Below are 20,648 nucleotides of genomic sequence, written 5' to 3'. Positions count from 1 at the left end.
CTGTTTCCATGTTGATTTTCTGCCTAGTTGTTCTAACTATTATTGAAAATGAGGTTTGAAATCTCCACCTATCATTTAATTCTTTCTTCCTCCATTCATTTCTGTCCGTTTTTGTTTCATGTATTTTGGTATTCTGCTTTTAGCTATATATATGTTTATAATTGGTATGTGTTGCAGATGGCTTCAGTCTTTTATCATTATTGAATGATCTTATCTCCAATAACATTTTGTTTTAAAGTCTATATCAGGCATCCTGAAACTACGGCCAGCGGGCCGCATGCGGCCCCCTGAGGCCATTTATCCGCCCCCCCACCGCACTTCAGGAAGGGGCACCTCTTTCATTGGTGGTCAGTGAGAGGAGCACAGTATGTGGCGGCCCTCCAACGGTCTGAGGGACAGTGAACTGGTCCCCTGTGTAAAAAGTTTGGGGACGCCTGGTCTATATTGTCTGATATCAGTATGATCACTCCAGCTTTGTCTGACTGATGTTTATGTACTGTATCTTCTTCTATCCTTTTATTTGTAATCTAGTTCTATCTTTTAATCTAGTGTTTCTCCTGTAGAGAGCATATAGTTGGAACTTAATTTTTAAATTAAATGAAGGCCAGTAATCTTTGGATTTTTTTTTTTTTTTTTTTTTTTTTTTTGAGACAGAGTTTCACTGGTTACCCAGGCTGGAGTGCAATGGCACGATCTCGGCTCACCGCAACCTCCGCCTCCTGGGTTCAGGCAATTCTCCTGCCTCAGCCTCCTGAGTAGCTGGGATTACAGGCACGTGCCACCATGCCCAGCTAATTTTTTGTATCTTTAGTAGAGACGGGGTTTCACCATGTTGACCAGGATGGTCTCGATCTCTTGACCTTGTGATCCACCCACCTCAGCCTCCCAAAGTGCTGGGATTACAGGCTTGAGCCACCGCGCCCGGCTGGATTTTTTTTTTTAAGAGATAGGGTTTTGTCATGTTGCCTAGGTTGTTCTTGAACACTTGTGCTCAAGCAATCTACCCACTTCAGCCTATAATCTTTGGATTTTGATTGTATTGTTTAATCCACTCACATTTAATGTTATTATTAATATAGTTGGGCTTACAACATTTAACTATTTCTATGTGTCTCATGTCTTTTGTCTTTATTCCTCTTCTGCTGCCTTTTTTTTTTTTTTTGCATTAAGTGAATACTTTCTAAAGTAGCATTTCAATTTTTTTAGTAATTTTTTTTTTTTGAGACAGTTTCTTGCTCTGTCACCCAGGCTGGAGTGCAGTGGTGCAATCATGGCTCACTGTAGCCTCGATCTCCTGGGCTTAAACGATCCTCCCATTTTCAGCCTCCCAAGGAGCTGGGACCACAGGTTTGTGCACCACCACAGGTATGCACCACCACACCCAATTAAATTTTTAATTCCTTGTAGAGACTAGGTCTCACTATGTTGTCCAGGCTGGTCTTGAACTCCTAGGCTCAAGAAATCCTCCTGCCTTGGCCTCCCAAAGTGCTGGGATTACAGGCATGAGTCACTATGTATGGCCGATTTTTTTCTATACGTATATATATTTATATATATATATATATATATATATATATATATATATATATTTTTTTTTTTTTTTTGAGATGGAGTTTTGCTCTTGTTACCCAGGCTGGAGTGCAATGGCGTGGTCTCTGCTCACCGCAACCTCCGACTCCCGGGTTCAGGCAATTCTCCTGTCTCAGCCTCCTGAGTAGCTGGGATTACAGGCACACGCCACCATGCCCAGCTAATTTTTTGTATTTTTAGTAGAGACGAGGTTTCACCACATTGACCAGAATGGTCTTGATCTCTTGACCTCGTGATCCACCCGCCTCAGCCTCCCAAAGTGCTGGGTTTACAGGCGTGAGCCACCGCATCCGGCCTATATTTTATATTTTTAAAGATGAGGTCTCACCATGTTGATCAGGATGGTCTTAAACTCCTGACTTTGTGATCTGCCTGTCTTCGCCTCTCAAAGTGCTGGGATTTACAGGCGTGAACCACCATGCCCCACCTCTTTTTACTATATTTTTAAGGTTATTTCCTTGGTGGTTGCTCTAGGGCTTCCCATATACAACTTAACTTATCAGCTTCAAATTTACACTAAATTTTCCTGACTTTTTCAATGAGATAGGGAAATATTACTCTTACATAGTTATACTTTGTTTCCCCCTTTTTATGATAGCATGATTATATATATTACATATATACATTTTACAAATTCAACAATGTATTGTTAATTATTACTTTGTATATTTTTGTGTCTTTTATAGCTTTTGTCATATTAACCATCCTATTTTTCACATCTAGTTTTCTTTTTTTTGATATGGAGTCTCGCTCTAGGCTGGAGTGCAGTGCTGCAATCACAGCTCACTGAAACTTCCACCTCCCAGGTTTAAGTGATTCCACTGCCTCAGCCTCCTGAGTCACTGGGATTATAGGCACCCACCACCACGCCTAGCTAATTTTTGTATTTCTAGTAGAGATGAGGTTTCACCATGTTGGCCAGGCTGGTCTCAAACTTCTGACCTCAAGTAATCCACCTGCCTCAGCCTCCCAAAGTGCTGGAATTACAGGCATGAGCCACTGTGCCTGGCCTGTTTTTGTGTATTAAAAAGTCATCTGGGGCTGTGCTTGGTGGCTCACACCTGTAATCCCAACACTTTGGGAAACCAAGGCATGCAGATTGCTTGAGCCCTGGAATTAGAAACTACCTGGGCAACATAGCAAGACCTTGTTTCTACAAAAAATACAAAAATTAACAGGGTATGGTGGTGCATGCCTGTGAAGTGGGATGATCATTTTAACCCAGGAGGTCAAGGCTGGCTAGCATGGTAAAACGCTGTCTCTACTGAAAATACAAAAATCAGCTGGGTGTTGTGGCATACACCTGTAATCCCAACTACCCAGGAGGCTGAGGCAGGAAAATCACTTGAACCTGGGAGGTGGAGGTTGCGGTTAGCCAACATCAAGCCAGTGCACTCCATCCTGTGAGACAGAGCGAGAATGCATCTCAAAAAAAAAAAAAAAAAAAAAATCTTAACTACAAGAATAGATGAGAATGAAAGAGTGCATCAAAGTAAAAAAGGGAGGAAAAAGATGTAGAAAACAAATACTAACAAAAATAAACCCAGAATAGCTATACTAATATTAGAAAAATGCAATCTTTATGAGTCGCATCTAAACCATAAATGTAACTGTCAAGGGTCCAGCTGCTTGCCACTTGTAGAAAGAAGTCATAATAACAAGAGTGAGGTGTGATGAAAAGAGAGCAATATTTTATTATCCATGCTGGCAAGGGGAAGAGTAGGTGGAATCATTTCCAGAAATTTCCACTCTTCAATTTGTCGAGAGAATGCAGGGGTTTTTAAAGGGTTTGAAATGCAGAAGACAGAGGGGGCTAGAAGGTGTCTGAGGCAACCTGCTTCAGTGGCTTCTCTTAAATTATTGTTTGGTCTGGTGAAGGAACTGGCACCATTATGGGCCCAATCAGGTTACAAATTAACTGCAGTCCATCTTGCAGTCAGTTTCTAGCTAGGAGAGGGTTCTGGCCTTGATGTAATCTTCTGTTGGAGAGAAAATTCTGGAGGTGTCTGGTCCATATCAGGATCCAGCCCTTGAAACTTATAAGGAAATATATGACCAGATAAGTGAGTATAGTTTTTGCTTAACAAGCAGCTAGGTAAATAAATGTACATAGGGCATGGGTATAAAATGGGGGGAAAAATGGAGTGGAGGTCCACAATCACATTCCAAGGTTATATTTCAAGATGAAAAGAAACACATATGCAGTTTGTCTCAAAGTTATATCTTGAGATTGGAGACAAAGGAAGAAAGAAAATAAAGTTTGAAAATGCAGTTTGGGCTGGGCATGGTGACTCATGCCTGTAATCTGAGCATTTTGGCAGCCTAAGGCAGGCAGATCATTTGAGCTTAAGGGTTCAAGACCAGCCTGGACAACATGGCAACACCCCAGCTCCGCAAAAAAAATACAAAAAATTAGCCAGGCATAGTAGTGCATGCCCATAGTCCGAGTTACCAGGGAGGCTGAGGTGGGAGGATCACCTGAGCCCGGAAAGTTGAGGTTGTAGTGAGCCATGATCATGCCATTGCATTCCAGCTCGGACAGCAGAATGAGGTCCTGTCTCAAAATACGAAACGAAACAAAACAAAATGAACACAGTTTGAAACCAAGCTACATAAATATACAGAAAGGTTATGATCGAAAAAAATTTCATGCAATCACTAACAAAAATAAAAAGGGGGCTGGGTGTGGTGGCTCATGCTTGTAATCCCAGAACTTTGGGAGGCCAAGGAGGGTTGATCACCTGAGGTCAGGAGTTCAGGACCAGCCTGGCCAACATGGTAAAACCCCATCTTTACTGAAAATACAAAAATTAGCCAGGCATGGTGGTGGATGCCTGTAATCCCAGCTACTCAGGAGCCTGAGGAAGGAGAATCGCTTGAGCCCAGGAGGCAGAGGTTGCAGTGAGCCGAGATCATGCCACTGCACTCCAGCCTGGGGGACAGAGTTAGATTGTCTCGAAAAATAAAATAAAGTAAAGTAAAGTAAAATAAAATAGGCTGGGTATGGTGGCTCACACCTGTAATCCCAGCACTTTGGGAGGCTGAGGTGGGCAGATCATTTGAGGTCAGGAATTCAAGACCAGCCTGGCCAACATGGTGAAAGCCCACCTCTACTAAAAATACAAAAATTAGCCAGGTGTGGTGGTGAGTGCCTGTAGTCCTAGCTATTAGGGAGGCTGAGGCAGCAGAAGAGGAGGAGGCAGAGGTTGCAGTGAACTGAGATCACACCACTGCACTCCGGCCTGGGCAACACAGTGAGACTCCATCTCAAATAAAGTCAAATAGGTATAGTTATATTAATATCAAGCAAAATTATATTTAAAGCAAAAATCCTTATTAAGTTAGGGACAATACATCAATTAAAAAGTTGAATTCACTAGGAATATATAATAAATCTAAACTGTGCATAAAATTGCATGGCTTCAAAATGCATTAAAAAAATGGAAACAATTTCAAGGTACAATAAACACTCTATTCCTCTAAAGCGTTTAAAAAGACTGATTGAAGCAAGGAAGGAGAGCAGGAGGAAGGCTGGGGGAGAGCATGTGTGTACACATAAATAACATCAGAAATTAAAAAGAGATTAATAATATAGGGCCGGGCGCGGTGGCTCAAGCCTGTAATCCCAGCACTTTGGGAGGCCGAGACGGGTGGATCACGAGGTCAAGAGATCGAGACCATCCTGGTCAACATGGTGAAACCCCGTCTCTACTAAAAATACAAAAAATTAGCTGGGCGTGGTGGCGCGTGCCTGTAATCCCAGCTACTCAGGAGGCTGAGGCAGGAGAATTGCCTGAACCCAGGAGGCGGAGGCTGCAGTGAGCCGAGATCGCGCCATTGCACTTCAGCCTGGGTGAAAAGCGCGAAACTCCGTCTCAAAAAAAAAAAAAAAAAAAAAAAAAAAAGAGAGAACTGACTGACGCCCCGGAAGCCGAGAGAGCCGAGAAAGCCAAAAGCCGCTGGGAGGCAGCTACCCGCCCTCCGGTAGGAAGGGAAACAGAACGCAGGGAAACAAACCAAAACGGTGGGACCGTCCCACTGCCACACGAAGCCCAGCAGGCCAAACAACTCTCACTCCAGAGTTAGGCACACAGAACGTCAGTTAGAGAGCCACCAGGAACGCTCCAGCTCGGTGGGCCGAAGGGCAGCTGCCATTACAGACACCGGCCTGATTTTCCTGAGTTGAGCGGCCCACATGAGCGGTGACCTGCTGACACTTGCACTGTTTACAATAGCAAAGACCTGGAACCAACCCAAATGCCCATCGATGATAGAGACTGGATAAGGAAAATGTGGTATATGTACTCAAAGTTTCTTAAAGGAAGCAGTGGTCAAGAAGAAATGCTACTTACTTAGCAGTATGCCGGGCTGCTAGGAACCTTGGTGCCAATCACCCAGTGCAATTAGAAGACTACTTCTCCAGTGCCTTGGATATAATGAGAATGGCACATGAAACAACAAAAGCAGCGCTCATTTGTGGGAACTGAATTTAGTTTCTCTCTGTAGGCCCAATTTCTCTGCTGCAGAGAAGGCTCCTGGTATTCATGGCCATTTACAACAGGAGGTTGTACATCCCAACTGAACAAACTCTTCCGAGATTTTCTGCAAGAGAGTCTCCTACAGTATTTATACATCTGTTCACTGTTGTTGCCAGGAGAAGCATGACACTACTACTCAGTACTCAGTGAAGCTCTCCTCTTCCTTGTTCATTTTTCCCTGAACAATTTATGGCTTCCTTCACATCTTTGGTCTCTTATTTGTGAAGAGTATGGAGGAAATAACTGAAATGAAGAAGATGAAGGAGGGAAAGAAGACAATGATTGTAATGAAGAAGAAATGTTTTTTTTTCCTGTGTCCAAAATGGAGTAATAATAGTGTTAAGTAAAGGACTATGCAACTCAAATAGTGAGTTTATAAACTTAAGAATTTGCAAATACAAGTAGTAGTGTTTGGGACAGATAATGTTTCACAGCTCATGACACTTAGCGAGAAGCGTGTAGTATAAACACGTTTTTATAAAAAGTACTTTTACAAAATTGTTTAAGAGTGAAGTGTTGAAAAGAGGATTAAAAGGATCAACTTTAGGGGGATTATGCCCTCTCTGACAGGTGAAAATATGTAAGATTTTTCCACTGTTGCCATTTCTAGGAATAAATCACTTTCTTTTACCCATACTCAAGTCACCACCCTGGATTTTCTTTGAATAACTATTTATTCAACAGCTATTTACTGAACTCTTAATGCCTGTAGAGTGTAGTTCTAGGCTCTGGAAGGAAAGTGACAAATAAAAAAGACTGAAGTGTTTGTCTTCATGGAACTTGTATCCTACATTCTGCAAGTTGCCTACATGTTCCCATGGCACTTACAACTTATTATTTGTATCTTCATATTTAAAATATGCATTAAATATGTTCATATTTACAAACTCAATCAACTACTCATCACCACACAAGTTCTAAAGAGCAGAAACTTGATTTGCCAATTATAGTGGATCAACATATTTAGGCTCAGGATAGTCAAACTGTTAGGAGCACAGGGTTTAGATTACCAGCTTATAGACTTAAAAAGTATCTCTGGGAATTTCTGATTTCAGCTTTGACATATAGTGAGCTTAGAAATCGTCACTTCCATTTTCACAAGAAAACACTGAATAAACTGAAAATGATGAGGAAAACCATCACCTTGAACACTGAAGAGACAGGCGAGACATGAGAGTCACTCTAAGTCCTGCCTATCTGGAACAAAACCCATGGGAACCATTAACTGGTAGGAACACCTCCTGGTGATGCTGAGAAATGGCTGAAGGCTGAGTATGGAAAAGCACAGAAATGAGAAATGTTTGGGAACAGCAGTATTAAGGAAGCCCCTGCACTTTCCTGGGTTTTAACTCTAAGAATCCCACCAAGTTCACACTAAGATGGACCTTTTGATCCTCTGGTAGAAGAAGGAGAGTATTAACCATTGTGAAATATGATCACAGCATTCTTTATAACAAACCCTACTCCTCTATGTAAAACACTTTACCAGGGCCATATCTCACTTGGAGAAAGGCATTTAACTCACTCTATTTAGGCTCCATTTTCACCAAAGGAGTTAAAATATATATATATATATATTTGTGAAGATTACAGTTTATAGGTACAGACTCACTGAAAGGCTGGAATTTAATTGCAAGCTATTCAGTTGCCTCCCCTCTTCCACACTTACTGTATTACTTTGCCAATGCTGCCATAACAAAATGCCATAGACTGGGTGGCCGAAACAACAGGAATCTACTATCTCACATTCCTGAAAACTGGAAGTCCAAGATGAAGGTGTTTGCACGTTTTGTTTCACCGGAGGCCTTTCTCCTTGGCTAACAGATGGCCACCTTCTCACTGGGTTTTTACATGTGGCCTTCCCTCTATGCATGGGTATCCCTGCCATCTCTTCCCCTTCTTATAAGGAGAGCAGTCATATTGAATTAGGACTCACTCAAATAATTTCATTTTATCCTGCTCACTTCTTTAAAGGTTATATCTCTGAATGTGGACCCATTCTGGGGCACATAGGGGGCTAAGGCTTCAATATATAAATTTTGGGGGACATTTTAATTGATATTAAAGATATATAAAAATGTAAGATAGTTAAAAGATGCTCTTTTATGCAGTGACTGTGTTTCAACATATGATGAATTGTAACCATCTTTTTGTAAATTATTTTCCATTTTTGGTAGAGTGTCATTTTCTGTTAATATCAAAGGCTTCGTGTACTTTCTAATTTGTCTAATCTATGTAAGCTATAATTAATTTCTAATATAAGTATTAAGTATGATCTTTCTCTTTAAATGTTTCCCATATTTTATTGTGATATCAGATACTTTCTTGTACACATTTGGTTATTTTTATCAGACTGAAGATGTTTCCTTTAGCCTTGCCTTGCTGGATATTTTTTACATAGTTATGTGTTAAAAACTTAGAAAAATATACTCCTGCCTCTAATGAGATAGGCATGTGACTCTTTCCTTTAATAAACGAATGTATTCACTTACACAGATCTACTTTCTATGCTGATTTTTGATGCTTAGGAAGACGTCTCATCAGGCAATGTTACTTTTGTTGTTATGATATTAATTTGTGATGTTTGAGATATTTCTATTTTTGTATGTTAGAATGGTTTATAGTTTTGGTTTTCCCTGTATTGCTTTTATCACATTTGGGTGAAATGTTATAGAAGTCCAATAAAACAAGTTCTGTAGTTTAAAAAAAAAAAAAAAAAGAGAGATTAATAATATAAAACATGAAGTCATTGAAAATATAATAAGGATATTATTAACAAATTGATTCCAGTAAAAAATGAATAATTAGAGGAATGGACACGTTTCAAGAAAAATGCAACTAACCAACAGATAACCTGAAAGAAATTCTGAAGTGTCCTATAATTATAAAATATATTTATGCCATGATTTAAATTTCTCACATATACCAAAAAACTTCCAGGTACAAATGTCTTTATTGTCAAACTCTACCAAATATTTAAAGAGGAAATAATATCAATTTCACAAACTCTACCAGAGAATAGAAAAGGAAGGTGCCAGACATGGTGGCTCATGCCTGTAATCCCAGCAGTTTGGGAGGACAAGGAAAGAGGATTGCTTGAGATCAGGATTTTGAGACCAGCCTAGGAAGAGGCTGAGGCCTTTCCCCTCACAACCCCCACAAAAAGAAAAAAAGGAAGAGGCTTCAACTCATTTTAGGAAGATGATATACCCATATCCAAATTTATGAGAAAGAAAAATTAGCATTTATGAACCTGAGGAAAAAAATGACATTTTTTTTTGGAGAAATCCAAGCCCCCTGTATTGGTCCATTCTCACACTGTTGTAATTGAGCGAGTTAGAAGGAATGGGTTACACACTGAGTTTCAAGGGACCCTGTTCTTCAGCGTCCTGGAGTAGCGACAGAGTCCAGAGGGGTGCCCTTGTCAGGGCTGAACCCCTCTAGATTAGACAGAACCAGGACCCCGGGCACTGGGAGTCCAGAAGCAGACAGAACTAGGAAATTTAGACCCCCCCGAGTTCAAAGACAGAACCAGGACCAGGGACTCTGGGGCACCCAGAGTCTAAAAACCAGAACCAGGACCCTTCCAGACTCCAAAAACCAGAACCAGGACCCTTCCAGAGTTCAAAAACCAGAACCAGGACTCTTCCAGTGTTTAAAACCAGAACCAGGACTCTAGAAGAGTCCAAAACCAACCCCAAACCAGAACCAGGACCATGGACTCTCACCCAGAGTCCAAAAACCAGAACCAGGACTCTTCCAGAGTTTAAAACCAGAACCAGGACTCTTCCAGTGTCCAAAAAACTATAACCAGGACTCTTCCAGAGTTCAAAAACCAGAACCAGGACTCTTCCAGTGTTTACAACCAGAACCAGGACTCTTCAAGAGTCCAAAAACCAGAACAAAGACTCTCGCAGAGTTTCAAACCAGAACCAGGACTCTTCTAGAGTCCAAAACCAACCCCAAACCAGAACCAGGACCAGGGACGCTGGGGCACCCAGAGTCCAAACACCAGAACCAGGACTCTTCCAGAGTTTACAACCAGAACCAGGACTCTTCCAGTGTCCAAAAAACCAGAACCAGGACTCTTCCAGTGTTTATAACCAGAACCAGGACTCTTCCAGAGTCCAAAAACCAGAACCAGGATTCTCGCAGAGTTTCAAACCAGAACCAGGGCTCTTCCAGAGTCCAAAACCTAGAACCAGGACCAGGGACTCTGGGACACCCAGAGCCCAAGGTCACAGGAATCATCGTAGCCAATTCCGGCGTCCCGGTAATTGGATGATCCCTGTAACTTCCAGGAATAACTAGATCAGGCCTGACTTACCTTCTCCGCGGAGCAGCACCAGGGACTCTGAAGAATACTTTGGTGGAGCGCGCCGGGAGTCAATCCGCTTTCCTCCGGCAAGGGGTAGTCTATGGGGCCCTGGAAGGTCAAGGGACGCCTTCCCCATGGTCTGCCTCCTCCCCCAGCGGAGCCCGGAATGAGCAGGGTCTGCACCTGGTGGCAGATAGCTCGCTGGGGCCTCCAGGTGTTGTGAATGAGCGAGTTAGGAGGACTGCGCCACACACTGAGTTTCAAATTAAGAGTCTTTAAAAAGAATAAAACATTAGCAACCGAGACACGGCTAATGCTCAAAATTTTTCTCAGCCCCAGGAAGGGGCTTAATTATTTTTTATACTTTCATTTAGGTAGGGAAGGGGAAGCCTAGCTAAAGCGGAATTTTACAAAAGCAAAAAAAGCAGGTTAAAGGAAGGGGCTGCGGGCACAGGTGTTAAGAAGTGGGTATTCAGGGTCCTTCTACACAATAATTAAAGGAAATTTTTTTTTCTTGCAATGGCGGAGATATGTCAAACAGAATGCGGTTACAATGGTTACAAGTGTTAGGAACAGAACGCTTCAACACTTCTAAGTGCAGCATAACCCAGTTACACACTCAAAGGGGCTGTAGTCGGGAGGGAAAAGCCAGGTTAAAGTTTACAGCTAAAATAAAGTCAATAATGCTAGCCCAGGGTAAGTTATTACAACACTAATATGAAGAAATACCTAATGTCATATGCTGGACACCATAGCTCAAACCCTATAGTTCAACAGTGTATAGCCAAATCACTAACCAATGTTACTTTTTTTTTTTTTTTTGAGACAGTTTCGCTCTTGTTACCCAGGCTGGAGTGCAATGGCGCGATCTCGGCTCACCGCAACCTCCGCCTCCTGGGTTCAGGCAATTCTCCTGCCTCAGCCTCCCGAGTAGCTGGGATTACAGGCACGTGCCACCATGCCCCCCTAATTTTTTGTATTTTTAGTAGAGACGGGGTTTCACCTTGTTGACCAGGATGGTCTCGATCTCTTGACCTCGTGATCCACTCGCCTCGGCCTCCCAAAGTGCTTGGGATTACAGGCTTGAGCCACCGCGCCCGGCCCCAATGTTACTTCTTTTGCCCTTAAAAACCTGCAGGACGGTGGCCGCCTTCTCATAGCTTCATTTGGCGGTAACAAAGGTGGAACAGAGCACTCCCCAAGGCAACTTGGAAGGGTGTCTAGGGCTGTAGTTCTCAACTTTGGCTCAAATACACTCTATATTAATTTTGCCTCAGTTTTTTTAGGTTCACATATCTAAATGCAAAAATCCTAAACAAAATATTAGCAGTTTTAGAGAGGATCCTGTGAAGATGGCAGAGTAGGAAGCACTAACAACTTGCTCCCTACCTAGGCAACAATTGCCCTGGCAGAATCTGTCTAATGTATAATTTTGGAACTCTGGAGCCTATTGAAGGATTGTAAATTCCTGAGGAATATTTTGATAGTAAGCTATGGTTAATTTTGGTCAATTTCAACTCTTAGCACTATAGCAGATACCCATCCTGTGGCAGGTAGCTGTCCATGTGTTCCGGGAGCAGCTTGTACATAGCTTGTGGGAGTCAGGGTAGGCAAAAATAACCCCATTCTCCAAGTATCTGTGCTCTGCTTGTGATCACAGAGTTGCAGAAAAAGAAGCAGGCAGGCATTGTTGATATTCCCCTTCCCATTGTAAGTCCTGCCTCCTCAGCTGAAATGAGTTCTCGGGGACTTAAAAGGTTGGCATTCTTCCCGACTTAAATTTTCTATTCTCTCCTTTTGGGAGACAGACATTAAAGACTAGGACATTCAAAAGCAACTATATACACATGGGAGAAATTAGAAAGTATAAATGCCCAAGGAAAAGTACAGGCTCAGAACAAAACCCAGAAAGAACTTAAGTTTATACCTCAAACTTATCCTTGGCAAAGAGACAGCTGACAACAATAAAAAAAATAGTAAAAAATAGCAAACACTAGAGGAGGGGAAAAGTCTGACTTCTAGGGTTGCTGCATTATTAAATTAAAATGTCCAGTTTTTAACAAAAATTATAAGGCATACAAAGAAACAAAAAGGTATGGCCCAGTCAAAGGAAAAAAGAAATCAGAGAAAATATTCCTGAAAAACACCTGATGATAGATTTTTAAACAAGGGCTTTTAAGCAACTGGCTTACAGATACTCAAAAACTAAAAGAAGAGATGGACAAAGTCAATCAAATGATGTGTGATAGAAAACCTAAAAGAAACCAAAAAGAAACTCTGCAGCTGAAGAGTACCATCACTGAAATGAAAAATTCACTAGAGGGGTTCAAAGGCAGATTTGAATAAACAAGAATCAATGAATTTAAATATAGGATGATGGAAACTATTGAGTCTGAGTAACAGAAAGAAAAAGACTGAAGAAAAATGAACAGAGCCTAGGGAACTCTGGGACACCATCAAATGGACTAACATATGCATTATGGAAATTCCAAAAGAAGAAGAGAGAAAGGGCAAAGAGAATAATTGAAAATATAATGACTGAAAACTTTTCAAACTTGATGAAAAATAGGAACATAAATATCCACAAAGCTCAGCAAACTCCTAGTAAGATGAGCTCCAAGAGACCCACATTGAAGAGCCTGGCACAGTATCACATGCTTGTAATCCCAGCTACTTGAGAGGCTGAGGTAGGAGGATTACTTAAGGCCAGGAGTTCAAGGCTGCGCCATGCTATGATTATGCCTATAAATAGGCACTGCAGGGCCGGGCGCGGTGGCTCAAGCCTGTAATCCCAGCACTTTGGGAGGCCGAGGTGGGTGGATCACGAGGTCAAGAGATCGAGACCATCCTGGTCAACATGGTGAAACCCCGTCTCTACTAAAAAAATACAAAAAATTAGCTGGGCATGGTGGCGCGTGCCTGTGATCCCAGCTACTCAGGAGGCTGAGGCAGGAGAATTGCCTGAAGCCAGGAGGCGGAGGTTGTGGTGAGCCGAGATCGTGCCATTGCACTCCAGCCTGGGTAACAAGAGCAAAACTCCGTCTCAAAAAAAAAAAAAAAAAAAAAAAAAAAAAAAAAAAAAAAAAAGGCACTGCACTCCAGTCTGGGCAATATAGCAAGTACCAATTGCTAAAAAGAGAGACTCACACCAAGACACATTATAATTAAACTTTCAGAGGGCAAAGTCAAAGACAGAATCTTGAAAGCAGCAAGAGAGAAGCTACTCATCATTAAAAAGGATTCTCAGTAATATTTTCATCGAAAACTTTGGAGGTCAGAAGGCAGTAGGCTGATACATTCAAATTACTAAAAGAAAAAAACATATCAACCAAACTCCTCTATCTGGCAAAACTGTTCTTCAGGAGTGAGGGAAATTAAGACATTCTCAAATAAACAAAAGCTGTGGGAGTTAATTATCCATAGACCTACTCTGCAAGAAATACTCAAGAGAGTCCTGCAGAGTGAAATGAAAGGACGCTAGATAGTAACTTGAAGCCACATGAAGAAATAAAGATTTCAATGAAGGTAAATACATGTGTAATGATAAAAGCTAACATTATTGTAACAACAGTTTATAACTCCACTTTTTCTTTTCTACATGATTTAAGAGACTAATATAGTCAACAAATATTATTAGTCTAGAAACTAGTATTATTGTTACTTCGGCTTGTAACTTTGCTAAAAAGTTGAAGAAGAGAAAACACTTTCTAGGCTATGTGCAGTGGTTCATACCTATAATCTCAGCACTTTGGGGGCCAAAGTAGGAGGATCACTTGAGCCAGGAGTTTGAGACCAGCCTGGGCAACAGAGTGAGATCCCATCTCTACAAAAAATTTTAAAGATTATTTTGTTTTCTCATACTTGAAAAGTCTAACATAGTATTTTAAATTATGAGTTTTGGGCACCGTATATACAAAGATACATTTTTGTGATATCAACAACTAAAAGGGGTAGGTACAAAGACATAAAGGAGCATAGTTTTTGAATATTATTAAAGTTAAGCTGGTATAAATTCAAATTAGGGTGTTATAACTTTATAATGTAAAATGTAATCCTTGTAGTAAGCACAAAGAAAATTGCTATAGAATATATGTGAAAGAACATGAGAAAGAAATTTAAATATTTCACCACAAATACTCAACTACACACAAAATAATACAGTAATGCAGAAAATTAGGAATAAAAAACCTAAAAGGCCTGGAGAAAACAGGAGCAAAATGACAGAAGAAAATATCTCCTTATCAATAATCACTCTAAACATAAATGGAGTAAACTCTCTAATAAAAAGAGAGATGGGCAAAATGGACAAAAATACATGATCCAACTATGTGCTGTCTACAAGACTCATTTTGGATCCAGAGACAAAAATAGATTGAAAATGAAAAGATGGCTGGGTGTGGTGGTGCATGTTTGTAGTCCCAACTACCTGGGAAGCTGAGACCAGCCTGGGCAACATACTGAGACTCTGTCTCAATAAATAAGTACATAAATGGAAAATGAAATGATAGATATTTCATGAAAATGGCAAGCAAATGAGAGGAGAAGTGATTTTCCTAGTATCAGACAAAATACACTTAAAAATAGGTTCAGGGGGTACATGTGCAGATGTGCTATGTGAATATATTGCATAGTGGTGGGGTTTGGGCTTCTGGTATACCCATCACCCAAATAGTGAACATTGTACCCAATAGGTAATAGTTCAACCCTCAGCTCTCTCCTACTCTCTCCCTTTTTACAGTCCTCAGTGTCTATTATTTCCCTCTTATGTCCATGTATACTCATTGCTTAGCTCCCACTTATAAGTGAGGGTATGCGGTATTTGAGTTTCTGTGTCTGAGTTATTTCATTTAGGATAATGGCATTCAGCTCCATCCAAGTTGCTCCAAAAGTCATTATTTCATTCTCTTTTATGGCTGTCTGGTATTCCATGGTCTATATATACCACATTTGCTTTATGTGGTCATCCATTGATAAATCCAGGTTGATTCCATGACTTTGCTATTACAAATAGTGCTGAGATAAACATATGAGTGCAGATGTCTTTTTTATGTAATGATGTTTTTCCCCTTCGGGTAGATAGACAGTAGTGGTATTGCTAGGTCAAATGGTAGTTCTATTTTTAGTTCTTTGAGAAATCTCTATACTGTTCTCCATAGAGGTTGTACTAATTTACATTCCCACTAACAGTGTATAAGTATTCCCTTTCCTCTCCATCCTTGCCAATATCTCCTGTTTTTGACTTTTTAGTAACGCCTTTTTGCCTGGCATGAGATGGTGTCTCATTGTGGTTACTATTTGCATTTCTCTGATGATTAGTGATGTTGAGCATTTTTCCATATATTTGTTGGCAGCTTGTATGTCTTCTTTTGAGAAATATCTGTCCATGTCCTTTGTCTACTTTTTAATGGGGTTATTTTTCTCTTGTTGAGATTTGAATTTCTTGTAGATTCTGGATATTGGTCTTTTCAAAATACAAAATACAGTTTAAATTTAAAAAGTTATAAGGGACAAAGAAGGACATAATAATAAAATGTTCAATACAGCAAGAAAATATAACAATTGTAAAAGTTTCTGCACCTAATGACAAACCATTAAAATATATAAGGCAAAAACTGATAGAATTGAAGGGAGAAATAGACATATTTACAGCAATAGAGACATCAATATTTCACTCTCAATAATGGATAGAACAACCTTACAGAAGATAAGTCAGGGAATAGAGGACTCAATACAATAAACCAACTAGATCTAACAGACATATACAGAACACTCTGCTTGACAACAGCATACACATTATTCTCAAGTGAACTCGGGACATTTTCTAGGACAGACCATATCTGAGGCCACAAATGAAGTCTCAGTCAATGTAAAAAGATAGATACTATAAAATATATCTTCTCTGACCACAATAGGATGAAGTTAGAAATCAATAATAAAAGTAAAACTGGAAAATTCACAAGTTTGTGAAAATTAAATAACACAGTTTTAAACAACTAATGAATAAATGAAGAAATCACAAGGGAAATTAGAAGATACTTAGAGGCAAATGAAAATAAAAATACAATATATCAAAGCTTTTGAGACACAAAGAAAGTAGTGCTAAAGGTGAAAATATATAGCTATAGGAGCAGTGTGAAGAAGAAGAGGTGAGAGCGACGCCCGGAGCGACCGAAGCCCACGCGCGGCTGCATCCCGCGGTCAGCGCCTACGTCCCACCGCCGTCGCCACCATGCCCAAGAGAAAGGCTGAAGGGGATGCTAAAGGAGATAAAGCCAGGGTGAAGGACGAACCACAGAGAAGATCCACGAGGTTGTCTGCTAAACCTGCTCCTCCAAAGCCAGAGCCCAAGCCTAAAAAGGTCTCTGCAAAGAAGGGAGAGAAGGTACCCAAAGGGAAAAAGGGAAAAGCTGATGCTGGCAAGGAAGGGAATAACCCTGCAGAAAATGGAGATGCCAAAACAGACCAGGCACAGAAAGCCGAAGGTGCTGGAGATGCCAAGTGAAGTGTGTGCATTTTTGATAACTGCGTACTTCTGGTGACTGTACAGTTTGAAATACTATTTTTTATCAAGTTTTATAAAAATGCAGAATTTTGTTTTACTTTCTTTTTTTTTTAAGCTATGGTGTCAGCACACAGACCACTTCATTGTTGTTTTGGGGGAAGGGGCATATGTCACTAATAGAATGCCTCCAAAGCTGGATTGATGTGGGGGAAACGCCTTTCCCTTCTAGTTTTGAGAGACCTCCTCTTGGCTCCCAGGAGGAGGGATTCCCTGACCTTGACACACATGGCCACCTTGGCACACAAAAGCCTTGTGGTATGGAAACACAAATTCGCTTTTGTGTCCTCTTCTCCCTTTCCGTCTTTCAGCACAGACTTAACTCCCTTAAGCCGACATCTGTTGGGACCTGACCCCCAGTCATTGGTTACCAATGTGTCAGGCCATCTGGACTTGCCAGTGATGCCACTGAGATGGCACCTGTCAAAAGAGCAGTGATTCCATTTCTAGATTCCATCAGATTTCAGATAAATTCTTTTGTTGTTGTTGTTGTTGTTGTTGTTGTTGAGACGGAGTTTCACTCTTGTTACCCAGGCTGGAGTGCAATGGCGCGATCTCCACTCGCCGCAAGCTCCACCTCCTGGGTTCAAGCAATTCTCCTGTCTCAGCCTCCCGAGTAGCTGAGATTTCAGATAAATTCTGCCATTTTCATTTCACTTCCTGAAAGTCGGGGTCGGCTAGTGAAAAGTTGTTAAACAACAGGCTAAATGTGAAATGGCAACCCTCACTCTAAACTTTCCCTGTTCAGAGCATCAAGTGAAGACTTCATTGGGTTTTATAGTGGCTTTCTGATTTTTGGTAGTCCATCCAAGAAAGGAGTTTGAAAGTTGTATACTGTTAATGATTGTCTGCCCATGTCCTGCCTGAAATACCATGATTGTTTATGGAAAGTATCTTTAATAAAGCTGGATACAGTTTGAAAAAAAAAAAAAGAAAGAAAATATATAGCTATAAATATTTATGTTAAAAAACAAAAAACTCTCAAAACAACAACATAACTATACAATTTAAGGAACTAGAAAATGTAGAACAAACTAAACCCAAAACTAGCAGAAGGAAAATAATAGTAAAGATTAGAGCAAACAAAAGAGAGAATTAAAAAAAATAGAATCAATGAAACCAAAAGTTGATTCTTTGAAAATAGCAACAAAATTGACAAACATTTAGCTAGATGGACTAAGAAAAAAAGAAAATTATTCATACTAATAAAATCAGAAATAAAAACAGAGATATTCCTACCAATTCTATAAAAACAAAAATGATTTAAGCAGCTATTATGAACAATTGTACACCAACAAATTTTATAACCTAGATGAAATGGATAACTGCCCAGAAACACAATTATCAAGCGAAATCACAAAGAAATAGAAAATCTGGATAGGACTGTATCTAGTAAAAAGATTGAATCAGTAATAAAAAAAATCTTGGGACGGGCGCGGTGGCTCAAGCCTGTAATCCCAGCACTTTGGGAGGCTGAGGCGGGTGGATCATAAGGTCAAGAGATCGAGACCATCCTGGTCAACATGGTGAAACCCCGTCTCTACTAAAAATACAAAAAATTAGCTGGGCATGGTGGTGCGTGCCTGTAATCCCAGCTACTCAGGAGGCTGAGGCAGGAGAATTGCCTGAACCCAGGAGGCGGAGGTTGCGGTGAGCCGAGATCGTGCCATTGCACTCCAGCCTGGGTAACAAGAGCAAAACTCTGTCTCAAAAAAAAAAAAAAAAAAAAAAATCTTTTAACAACAACAAAAAAAGCCCTGGGCCTGCTGGCATCACTACTGAATTCTACCAAGCATTTAAAGAAGAACTAATAATGGTTTTTCTCAAACTTTCCTGAAAAGTTGAAGAAGAGAAAACACTTTCTAGGCTAGGTGCAGTGGTTCATGTCTATAATCCCAGCACTTTGAGAAGCTGAAGCAGGAGGATCACTTGAGAGCAGGAGTTTGAGACCAGAATGGGCAATATAGTGAGATCCCATCTCCACAAAAAAATTAAAAAATTATCTGGGTGTGGTGGCACATACTTGTAGTACTAGCTACTTGGGAGGCTGAATCAGGAGGATCCTTTGAGCCCAGGAGTCCAGGGATGCGGTGAGCTATAATTATGCTCCTGCCCTCCAGCCTGGATAACAAAGTGAGACCCTGTTTTTAAAAAAAAGAAAGAAGAGGCCAGGCGCAGTGGCTCATGCCTATAATCACAGCACATGGGAGGTCGAGGCAGGTGGATCACCTGAGATAGGGAATTTGAGACCAGCCTGACCAACATGGTGAAACCTCGTCTCTATTAAAAATACAAAATTAGCTGGGCATGGTGGCACACACCTGTAATCCCAGCTACTTGGGAGGATGAGACAGGAGAATCGCTTGAACCTGGGAGGCTGAGTTTCCACAAATATAAAACAAATATATTTAAGCTTTTATTTTTCAATTGTTTATCTTATAATTTTAAAAATTAATCTGTTCTTAAAATTTTATTTACAGTTGATAACATTGACTTATACGATAAAACCTAAATTCCTTAGGATTACCTACTCATTCATCTCATCTCTTGTACCTTTCTTAGTGTTTATGCTCCAGAAACACTGATCTATTTGTATTTCCCAAAATACGCTGTATTTCCTCAAACCTTTTTTCTTTGCATCATATTGTACTATGCCTGTAACATTTTCCTTCTATTTACTTTCTTTGAAAATTTCTATACATTTTCAAGTTTTCTGCTGAAGTGCTACTTTCCTGTGAAGACATCCTTTTGCTAAGCATCCATACACCTAGTAACTTTGTTATAGGATATTTCTATTAAAGCAATTACCTAAATTTCCAGTATTATAATTATAATTCCTCTCCTTTTCCACTAGAGGGCAGAGACAGCTTTTTCCCCCCATTTTTATTTCTAGCACATACTATGAGAGACTTAAAATAACTAACCAAGCAACTGTATTTGTTAATTAAGATGACTCTTAATACATAATGCATTCTAGATCCCTTCCCAGGGTTGCAATTATTGCACTGGTGGAAGTAATCAGCTTTCTATAAGTTGTGCAATTTGGGTTTAAAAATAACTCCAGGCTGACCTCTCCTTTCAGTAACAATGCATCCTCCAATGACTGCAGGCACTTGTGAAGAATCGGAACACACCTGTGACTGCTAAGATGACAAGTGAACTCAGGTTGTTGGCTCCTTCTTTTGAAATCAGTCCTGCAGAAAATACAAATTAAGAGGTAAGCACAGGCTCCAGGAATTAACCATCATTACCACCACCTCTGTAGGAAACTCTGGGGAAAACTAGAGTCTGTCTTGCACTAAAATGTGTGAAAAGGGGTGGGAGAAGATGGGAGTGGGGAGAGCAGGAGAAAGTAGGGAAGACTATGGTCTGGGCAGAGGGTGGCAGTGAGAGTGAAGAAAGCCTTCTTCTTCTTCTTCTTTTTTTTTTTTTTTTTGAGACAGAGTCCCACTCTTGTTGCCCAGGCTGGAGTGCAATGGTTCGATCTCGGCTCACTGCAACCTCTGCCTCCGGTGTTCAAGTGATTCTCCTGCCTCAGCCTCCCGAGTAGCTGGGATTACAGGCATGTGCCACCATGCCTGGCTAATTTTGTATTTTTAGTAGAGACAGGGTTTCTCCATGTTGGTCAGGCTGGTCTCGAACT

General features: G+C 40.6%; 1 pseudogene; it reads left to right on the top strand.

Moving 5' to 3' along the window:
* Positions 1–16,653: 16,653 nt before the first annotated feature.
* Positions 16,654–17,045, top strand: LOC104650774 (non-histone chromosomal protein HMG-17 pseudogene; annotated as a pseudogene).
* Positions 17,046–20,648: the final 3,603 nt, after the last annotated feature.

Source organism: Saimiri boliviensis, chromosome 2 (assembly GCF_048565385.1).
Source record: "Saimiri boliviensis isolate mSaiBol1 chromosome 2, mSaiBol1.pri, whole genome shotgun sequence".
NCBI classification, from domain to species: domain Eukaryota; kingdom Metazoa; phylum Chordata; class Mammalia; order Primates; family Cebidae; genus Saimiri; species Saimiri boliviensis.
The sequence above is the reverse complement of the archived record's forward strand: the minus strand, read 5'-3'. Positions and strand labels throughout refer to the sequence as shown.